Below are 8,995 nucleotides of genomic sequence, written 5' to 3' on the forward strand. Positions count from 1 at the left end.
TCCATCCTCTATGTCCTCCACGTCCCTAATCCTGTAAATCTTTGTACTACAGTTTTTTTTTTTTACAATTGGGCCTTGGAGGAAAAGAAACACCTCGGTACATTAAAGGATTATTTAAGGCTAGAAAATTTATGACTTGTTCAGGGTGCCCTTTTAACTCTCAATTATACCTTCTTTCCACATAAAGACTATGAATGCATATACTATAGAGCTTACCCAACCTTGTGAACTCAATCAGGCTCACAGATATGTACCACATCCCCATGAGCAGATTAGCCACTCCTTTTTAAAGACTCCCAAACTAACTTATGTTAGGTTATAGCTATAACTAATGTTGCCAAACAGCATGATCAAATTCATTTACATGTATTATTGAAATTGTGTGAGTTAGGGGCGCCTGGCTGGCTCAGTCATTAAGTGTCCACCTTTGGCTTGGGTCGTGATCCCAGGGTCCTGGGATCGAGCCCCACATCGGGCTCCCTGCTCAGCGGGAGGCCTGCTTCTCCCTCTCCCACTCTCTCTGCTTGTGTTCCCTGTCTTGCTGTGTCTCTCTCTGTCAAATAAATAAAAACTTAAAAAAAATAGCTATGAAATTGTGTGAGTTAGATCAGTATTTCTCAGACTTTTCACATAACTCCTTAAAGACTCTTTAGACAATTTTTGTTAATCATCCCCCATACAATTTTAATACATTTAAAAGTATATCTGTTATTGTACTATTGAGTACTATTTTTATGCTTTATATATTTAAAAAAATACTTTTTTTCAAACTCCCCAAGAACCAATTTTTACCCTCCTAAGGAGGATGTCTCTCTCACTGAGAATGCATGTTTTATTTAGATTAATAAATTGTTGCTCAAACAAGAATTATTCTTATTGCCAAAATAATGCTAAGCCTTAGATCATTATATAGGCTTATATATATATAGATCATGAAGAACATGAGAAAGACTCATGACCATACTCCTGAAACTTTCAACTTCAAGACTGAGAAGTGCAATGATATCACTTTCAGTATCTGCTAAATAAAACTATGAAATTCTTCCATTTTAAAGGCCACTGCCATTCCTCCATTCTTCTCTGATTTTGTTGAGAGATCAGCTCAGATTATTTGTGGCTAACAAGTAAAATATAGATTTTAAAACCAGAAGTATAAGTAGTTCTATTCATGAGGTCCTCAAGTACAAAACAGATAATAAAGATACAAATAAGAACTTGACAATCCTAAGTACTCCCAATTCACCTAACTACAGAAACAGTAGTAGCACTGACATTTGGTAGAAAAGAACTGTGAAGGAGTAATATTAAGATGAAGAACACTATTTAAATACAAACTGTTTAAAAGGAAATATCAGAAAGCAATGATTTTACTAATAGTCCCCAAAATGCTATTTACGTTGATGTATAATTAAAACTCCTCAATATTAAAGCTCAAAATATATTTCTTCTTAGTTAATACACCTGGATCTCCTTTCTTCCTCCAGCATAAGTAGAGCTAAAATACCACTTACTCCTGGCTAAAGCAAGGACAATAGAGGAAGAAGAAAAGCCATAGGGTTTGTAACCCATTAGGGCTCCATCCCACCCACCCTACCATTCACCCAGAGGAAGACTAATGGGGTGGGGAAGGGGCATAAATTATTTATAGCAAGCATAAGGCATTCTTACAGTCAGCAGAAACAAAGATCTTCCCCTACCAAAATAGAAAAAGGGGAATTATGCCTAATACCAGAGTTTATTAGGGGCAAAATATTTAAGGAACAGCCACACAACCTCAACTACATCAAAATATTACATATTTTAAGACAAAGAAAACATTTTGTAATGGGAGTATCATTACTCTCTTATGACTTGGCAACCTGAAAGCTGTTAAGCCTGCAACAGGACTTCAAAGTTGAGACTTAAACTGTCTTTTCCAGTTAATCCCTTCTTTTTCTGGCCAAAAGAAAGAAATGTAGGATTTCTTTACCATTACTTTAGTGATAATTTAGTGTTACTAAAAAATACCTGTCTTCTTGTTCTAAGGTATGAGCTGTATACATTTTTAAGTCTCTACTTCCTGAAGAGATTTAGCAAACTAAGGCTTTATTTTCTGAGTAACCAAAATGTCAATTTTATTAGCAATTGTAAATTTTCTGTAATACTTTGATTCCATTTATTTTAAAATAATTCTAATAAAGAATACCTAAAATCATGAATTATCCTTTACAATTATTTTTTTATCCTACAATTTGTACATACTAAATTTCTCAATTTAGATAGCAAAAAGTTATATTATATAAGAATATAGTGTGTATCTGGGGATAGTGGGTACTGACCTAGTGATATTTGGTCATTTAAAACAGAAGACTTGGTTAAATGATTACCAATAAAAACACAAAACATTTCTTTATAAATCAGAGGCAGCCACCAATTAATCGCCCCATTTTCAGGTCAACTGAACACCCTTCCCATTTGCCTTAACATAAATCCACAATGCCAAAATGAGACAGTCTGGCCAGCACAATGACAGTTATCTAGTAAACAATTTATAGTAGGAACTTTTCATAATTAAGTTTCTTCCTTCATTTTAAAAATGGGATCAGGGATCAATGAAAAGATAAGTTAACAAAGGGTTAAGAAAAAACATAATCATAAATCATATTTATGATCCCATACCAAATATCTGTAAAAAAATAGTTGTAATCGTTCATTCAGCAATTAATGTATCAAACACTGTGTTAACTATTAACATTGAACATGACAGTCATGGGAGAAAAATCCATTTCTTCAAAAATTTTTTTTAAATTAATAAATTTATTAAACAAAATACTGCCTCAAAGTATATCCTGGCTAGGGAAAAGAAACATGAAAAGCAAAAAAGTCAAGTCAGAACAGTAGCAAAGTGTATGAGAAATTATGTATTTACCTTGGCTCTGCACTCAGTGTTATTACAGTTTCTTGTGGTAGAGAACCTTGTGAGTTTTGTTTCAAATCCTGTAAAAATAAACAAAAATTTTTTATTTTACTTTTAAAACTTAAGTTTCAAAACTAGCTATGTAATAGTACTTACAAAAATCCTAAAAAGGACACAATGGTGTCCTCCTTCTAGCTACATAAAGGTCCATCAAAGTTCAAAATAAGTAATTCTTGTGTGTGTGCATTTTTATGGGTGTGTCTTTAGACTTCAGTACGGCATGTGTTACACGGACTACTAGAGTCCAATTAGGAACCAAGTAAATCAAAGTTCTAAAGATCATTTTGCAAAAAGTTTCACTATTTTACCTTTGTATCACAGGTTTCATATCCTTAAGCAATGTATGTCCATTTATTGGATTTTTTACTTCAACATGAAAATATGTAACCATAATTTGATTGCAAACATCAGTATATGAAAATACTGAACTTACTATCTCTGATTCCAGATGTGTAAGTTCCAATTACATGTAAAATTTCAAAGCCTATGGCTCACAATAGACTCTAATGATAAAATGTTACAGTTTTAAAACATCTGAGTTGCCAAATCGAAGTCTAAAGAGGTTTGCAATCCCCCATTTTTTCCCACTGTTCTTCCTTGCTGCTGAAGAGTATATTCTTCCTCTCAGAGTATGTTCTGTTTTATTGGCTCCCCTGATCCTAACCACGATACAAGCCAAGGCAGGAATCATCCCATCTAACAGATAAATGAATGAGGGCTCACAGATGTTAAGCAACTTTTTCAGGCCCATGCAATCAGGTACAGAGGTGGGGCTAATAACTAGTCTTTAATTCCTCAACTGCTCCTCTGCTGTTACACACATCTGAGCACTGCTCACAGCGCTCCATGGGCTCATCCTGAAACCAGAAGACAATTCAGGGGCTTCTAATTAAAGCCAAGCAAAATAACTAATTACAGCGTCTAGTTACCTTACAGTACCATATTAATAGTGTTCTCAAAGCTGTATGTTCCACATAATGAAGTTCATTAGTTTTCATGCTTAGATTTCGTCAGAACAAAATATACACCATAAATCAAATACAGACACACTTACAGGAAAGAAGAACACATAGGTATTTCATATAAAATGATACAAATTCTTTCAAATCATGTATAAGGAAATCACTATTTTTCAAGGTTTCTTTTCACTCAGCTTCTCACCCCCTTTTCTGAACCAAGAACAAAAGAATCACACATTTTTATGATAATATAAAAGGTAGCAACTAACCACGTCTAGGAGGTTATCAAAAGAGTAAGAGTTGTACGAGTTTTTGTCCTTCAAAATAAGAAGTAGTGCAGAATATCCAAATATCTTCTTCAAATTCGTTAATGAATGAAAGAGTCTGTGAACCAAAAATTTTTACTGGTCTGAGAAGCAATTCAATCATCAGTATACAATATTTTCAGTTTCTTTAATAATGGCCAAACCACCATCATCCTGTATTCACAAAGTGAAACCTATAATGAAGCTATAATGAACGGACTCTTCTTTGCCCAGAACTAAGTACTTAGGAAAAAAAAGTTAGTCAAAAGATTTCACTAATAAGGATTCATTTAAAATAGAAAACTTTCTGTATACACCTGAAACGTGTAAGCTTAATCAAACTACCGATACTTTCTACAAGTATCATGCCAAATACTAAGAATATTCAACATGATCACTCCAATAGCTTTAAGGCTTTGTGACCAAAAAAGTGATTTGGTCCTTTACTTTAGAAAATTCTTTAACAAATGTTGAAACAGCAAAAGAAAGCATGAGATTAACTGTCACTCACAAAAATATTCGTTCAGTATACATACTTCAAAAAACTCAAATTCCTGAAAACTTCAAATAAATATTTTGTTGACTTTAGTTTCATGTTCTTGTTCAAAAAAAGAGAAAGTTTTCACAGGTCTGGATAATGAAATTGTCTTTCTCCTTGTTACTTTTCTTGGTCATTAAAATTGTTAATTGTATTCCAATTGTACTTTTATGTCTGAGGAACCAAAGAGATGCGTATGAATCAACCTACTCAAGATCAATTCTGGAATATAATCTTGGTACAGTATCAACTATTGCTGAAGCACTACACGTGGGAAAAGAATTTGAAGGTTTTCTTTTTTCAAGTCCATCTTGTTTCTTTAAAGCTTTATAGAACAGGTAACCCTAAGTAAAGCCACTGAAGAAATCTGTCGAAAAACTTGGCTAAACATGCTTTCAATCAGCCATTGAATCTATTATGTTTATAGAGTGATTATATTATTTTCCCCAATACAGGACACAATTTTGGACCTACATGTTAAGAACATTTTTGTTGGCATGCAACGACAAAAAAATGTTTAAGAGAATTAAAAATAACTTCTTTTTGCAGAGCACTGAGATTACTTTCAAAGATGTAAGTGATCACAATCAGTAAGTTAATTAACTATGCAAATGTGTTATACATACATAGTGTTAAAGTCTTCTGCATGTGAGTTCAGGCCATCATCCAGCTAAGTTTCTTAGTCTATTCAAATGTTTTCCTAGGTGATAACAAGTGTTTTCACCAGACTAAAAGACAATATGAGTGACTACAATTCAGTTATAGGAACAAGCCCCTCGATTTAAGTTTATTTTTATCTATATGGCAATCTTTATTAAGCTGTCAGAACCTGAAGAATAAAAGTCATGTTCTACTCCCCCTGCTTGTGTTCCCTCTCTCACTGTCTCTCTCTCTGTGAAATAAATCTTTAAAAAAAAGAAAAAAAGAAGGGGCGCCTGGGTGGCTCAGTCGTTAAGCGTCTGCCTTCGGCTCAGGTCATGATCCCAGGGTCCTGGGATCGAGCCCCGCATCAGGCTCCCTGCTCAGCGGGAAGCCTGCTTCTCCCTCTCCCACTCCCCCTGCTTGTGTTCCCTCTCTCACTGACTCTTTCTCTGTGAAATAAATAAATAAAATCTTAAAAAAAAAAAAAGTCATGTTCTCCATCAGCTAAAACCTTATATGTATTACAGTGCACTGGAGCTTAAACTGAGGGAATGCCACACATCAATGTTTGTATCCTAAAGGCACATGCACAGTCTTCTAACGAGGTAAGCACTAAGAACTGGTAGTGTATTCCCCAAATGCTTTCTCAGGATGCATAAAGCCATTCTGTTTAAAGCAAAACAAGACTAAACACAGTAAATAAGTTTGGGAAACATTGGGTAAAGCAAAATTTTAATGTTTCAACAATTCATCATTGTGGGATTTCCCAGAGCCTCTAATTTTCTAACATGCCCGTATTTTATTATCACTGAACCGGACCATCACTTAGAAATCACAGTTTTCTATTCTGGTATCATTACTACTGTTTCAGGCAGATACTATCATGTTTGTCAGTGAAGTTTGATCTATACATATGGGCCCTCATACTTACCCTTTGTTCATTTTTTTCTCCTACCTACCTTAACTACAACATAGAAATAGGCAGAATTCTAAATATTTCTGTAACTGATCTCATTACCATTTCTTCTCTTGCACATAGCCCCATTATCCACTTTTAGGCTGAACATCCATCACAAACACTGTCCCCCTCTAATTCATTTTTTCATGCCATGATTAGAATTAACCTTCAAATAGCCATGATGTATTCTTGTTCTCCAGGTGATAATTATGTAAACATTCAATCTACTGTTGAGAGCAGTACTCTAAGTAAGAATCACCTTTAGATGGCAGAAGAGAAAGCTAGAAGGGTCTGGACCCCTGTCGGCACTGTAGAGCTGCTATACCTGAACTGGGGACCTGCAGACTTCTTCCACGTGGCATAAAAATAAGTAGGATAGGATTTATTCAGTTTTAAGTTGTTATTACTAGCAGCCAAATGCAATCCTTAACTCATACACTTGTTCACAGGGACACTTCTGCCAACATTTGAATAAACAGTCAACAGTCTAAGAACAAGAGAGCACCCAATGCTAGCTGCCTCTTTGTTTATAACTCTCTAACTTGTGTTTTGAAATTTCCTACTTAAAATGTCTATGCTAATGACTTGATAATTGTGTATGACTTCTCAATGAAGTGTGAAGTGCTCGCAAAGCAAATTTACAAATGTCAAGTATAATTTGAGAATTATTGTCTTTTTTCTCTAAGATGCAATTTTGTATGGTGATGTTTTTATAAGCTAAAAGCATAACCAAACATATGGAGGAACTAATGACAGCCCTTCTGGAAAGGTTATGAGATAGAAAATGTTCAGTTGCAAAAACTCAATGACCTGTACCCAAGTCTCTTTCAATTATGGCAGCCAGAGAGAGAGCAGGTAGACAGTATAGGAGAATGACTTCTTCATTTCCTCTTAGGAACTCTTTTCTGAATATAAGCCTCACTTTTAAATTCAATAAACCAAGAAGACAGGAGCAGATGAAAAGGAAAAAAATGGAGGATCTGACCTTATTTTAAAAAATGCCTTCTGTGGGAGAAAAACCAATTATCATTATCAGCCAATGAATGTTTTCCATTTTAAGCCCAGCTCAACCTCAACAGATGCCAAATACATTTGCCACAAGAAAACTGAGAAGATATTCAAGATGCTACCATGAATATATTTTCAAGGATTCAAGTCAACTAATGAAACCTCAAGAATTTGTTTTTCAAATATCTAGAAAGGCAGTCAAAATACTATAACTAAAATTTTAATTAACACTTATAATGATTAGTGATATCAGTTGTGGATCAATCTGTAATGTTGACTTTATATGTTGTATACACTTTTAACATACGGGAGAGAGCATTTATTAAAAAAAGAGGTTCACTTCTTAAATCTGTATTATAAGAAAATCAGAGCACACTTTAACAATTTTAAAATATTATTGAAGTACACCATTTTTGATAGGAAAAAAATCTGGAAGAAATAATAACTAAGCCATAATGAAATAATAGTCAAAACTCCTTCCCCAACATAGGAATCTCCTCTACAATGATCCTAATGAATGGTTACCCAAACTAGGGCATGATGATGGAAATCTCACTATCACAAAAGGTAAGCCTTTTGATTATTGGGAAGCACTATTTACAAAGTCTCCTGCTGTTCTGAGCTAAAGCCTGTACTCACTGTTTCCAATCCTGCAATGTGAAAATAACTGAGCTTCCCCTCCCTCACTCATCTCACAGACCTTCTAAGAGTTGAAGATGGTTTTGATATCAATACCCAAGCCAACCCTTCTCATCCCAATTCCTTATATCATCTATATATGTCAAAGTTTCTAGGTTCTTCTACTTCCTGGCTAAACTCTAGGCTGAGAACAACTGGATATGAAGTAGGATGAAATTAAACTGCTATACAATCAAGTATGGCTCTTTATCTCCTTGGATTATAGCTATGATTTATTTGATACCAAATCCCTGGTCAACAAGGTAACCCCAATTACCACATTATACTTGGGAGAAAACAGAATCAGCTTTATAATAATGTTTTACTACTCCATTTGCAGAAATGCACTGCAATAAAAAGTTAGGACAGCTAGTACATTCTCAATACAATTCTTGAAAAATGCTTTGAATATTGATGTTGTTTTTCTATAGCAATACTTATAAGGGATGTCATTATTGATATGGTCTGATGTACATTAACAATTTCATCAAAGATATAAGCCTGTGACCCAAAATTAAAAAAAAAATTGTTTTATAATCACTTTTTAATAATTATATTACCTGGTACCATAATCCACAACCACCCAATCTTTTGCAGTTCCTGTGATAGCATCATGATGTTGAAACAGTCCCAAATTTCTTCTGGCTTCTGTCAGTGCCACGTAATGGGATGATGAAAGAAATTTACTTATCTTCTATTTCTGAGCTTGTTTCAGGGCGAAATAGTAAAGAATTTCAGCAGCCCTAATTGTATAAAACAGTCATTAATTCTTATTTCAAAACAAACATTTACTATTTAAAATATGTGGTACTGATACAATTTTTAAATGCATTTTTTAAAAAATCCACATTTCAGCACAATTGATAAAAAAGATATTGATAATAAACATTCCTATAAAACCATCTAGGTATCCATCTAATATATCTAGATTATCAATCATCAGAGAACATC

The 8,995-nt window shown here is 34.2% G+C and overlaps 1 long non-coding RNA gene across 1 annotated transcript; it reads right to left on the reverse strand.

Moving 5' to 3' along the window:
- Positions 1-1,096: 1,096 nt before the first annotated feature.
- Positions 1,097-8,698, reverse strand: LOC118006847. Its single transcript, XR_004678209.1, has 3 exons — positions 8,605-8,698; positions 4,185-4,299; positions 1,097-2,976 (listed from the first exon to the last, which is right to left on the reverse strand). It is a non-coding gene; the product is annotated as an uncharacterized LOC118006847 (long non-coding RNA).
- Positions 8,699-8,995: the final 297 nt, after the last annotated feature.

This window comes from Mirounga leonina, unplaced genomic scaffold (assembly GCF_011800145.1).
Source record: "Mirounga leonina isolate KUSES-001 unplaced genomic scaffold, KU_Mleo_1.0 Mir_99017, whole genome shotgun sequence".
NCBI classification, from domain to species: domain Eukaryota; kingdom Metazoa; phylum Chordata; class Mammalia; order Carnivora; family Phocidae; genus Mirounga; species Mirounga leonina.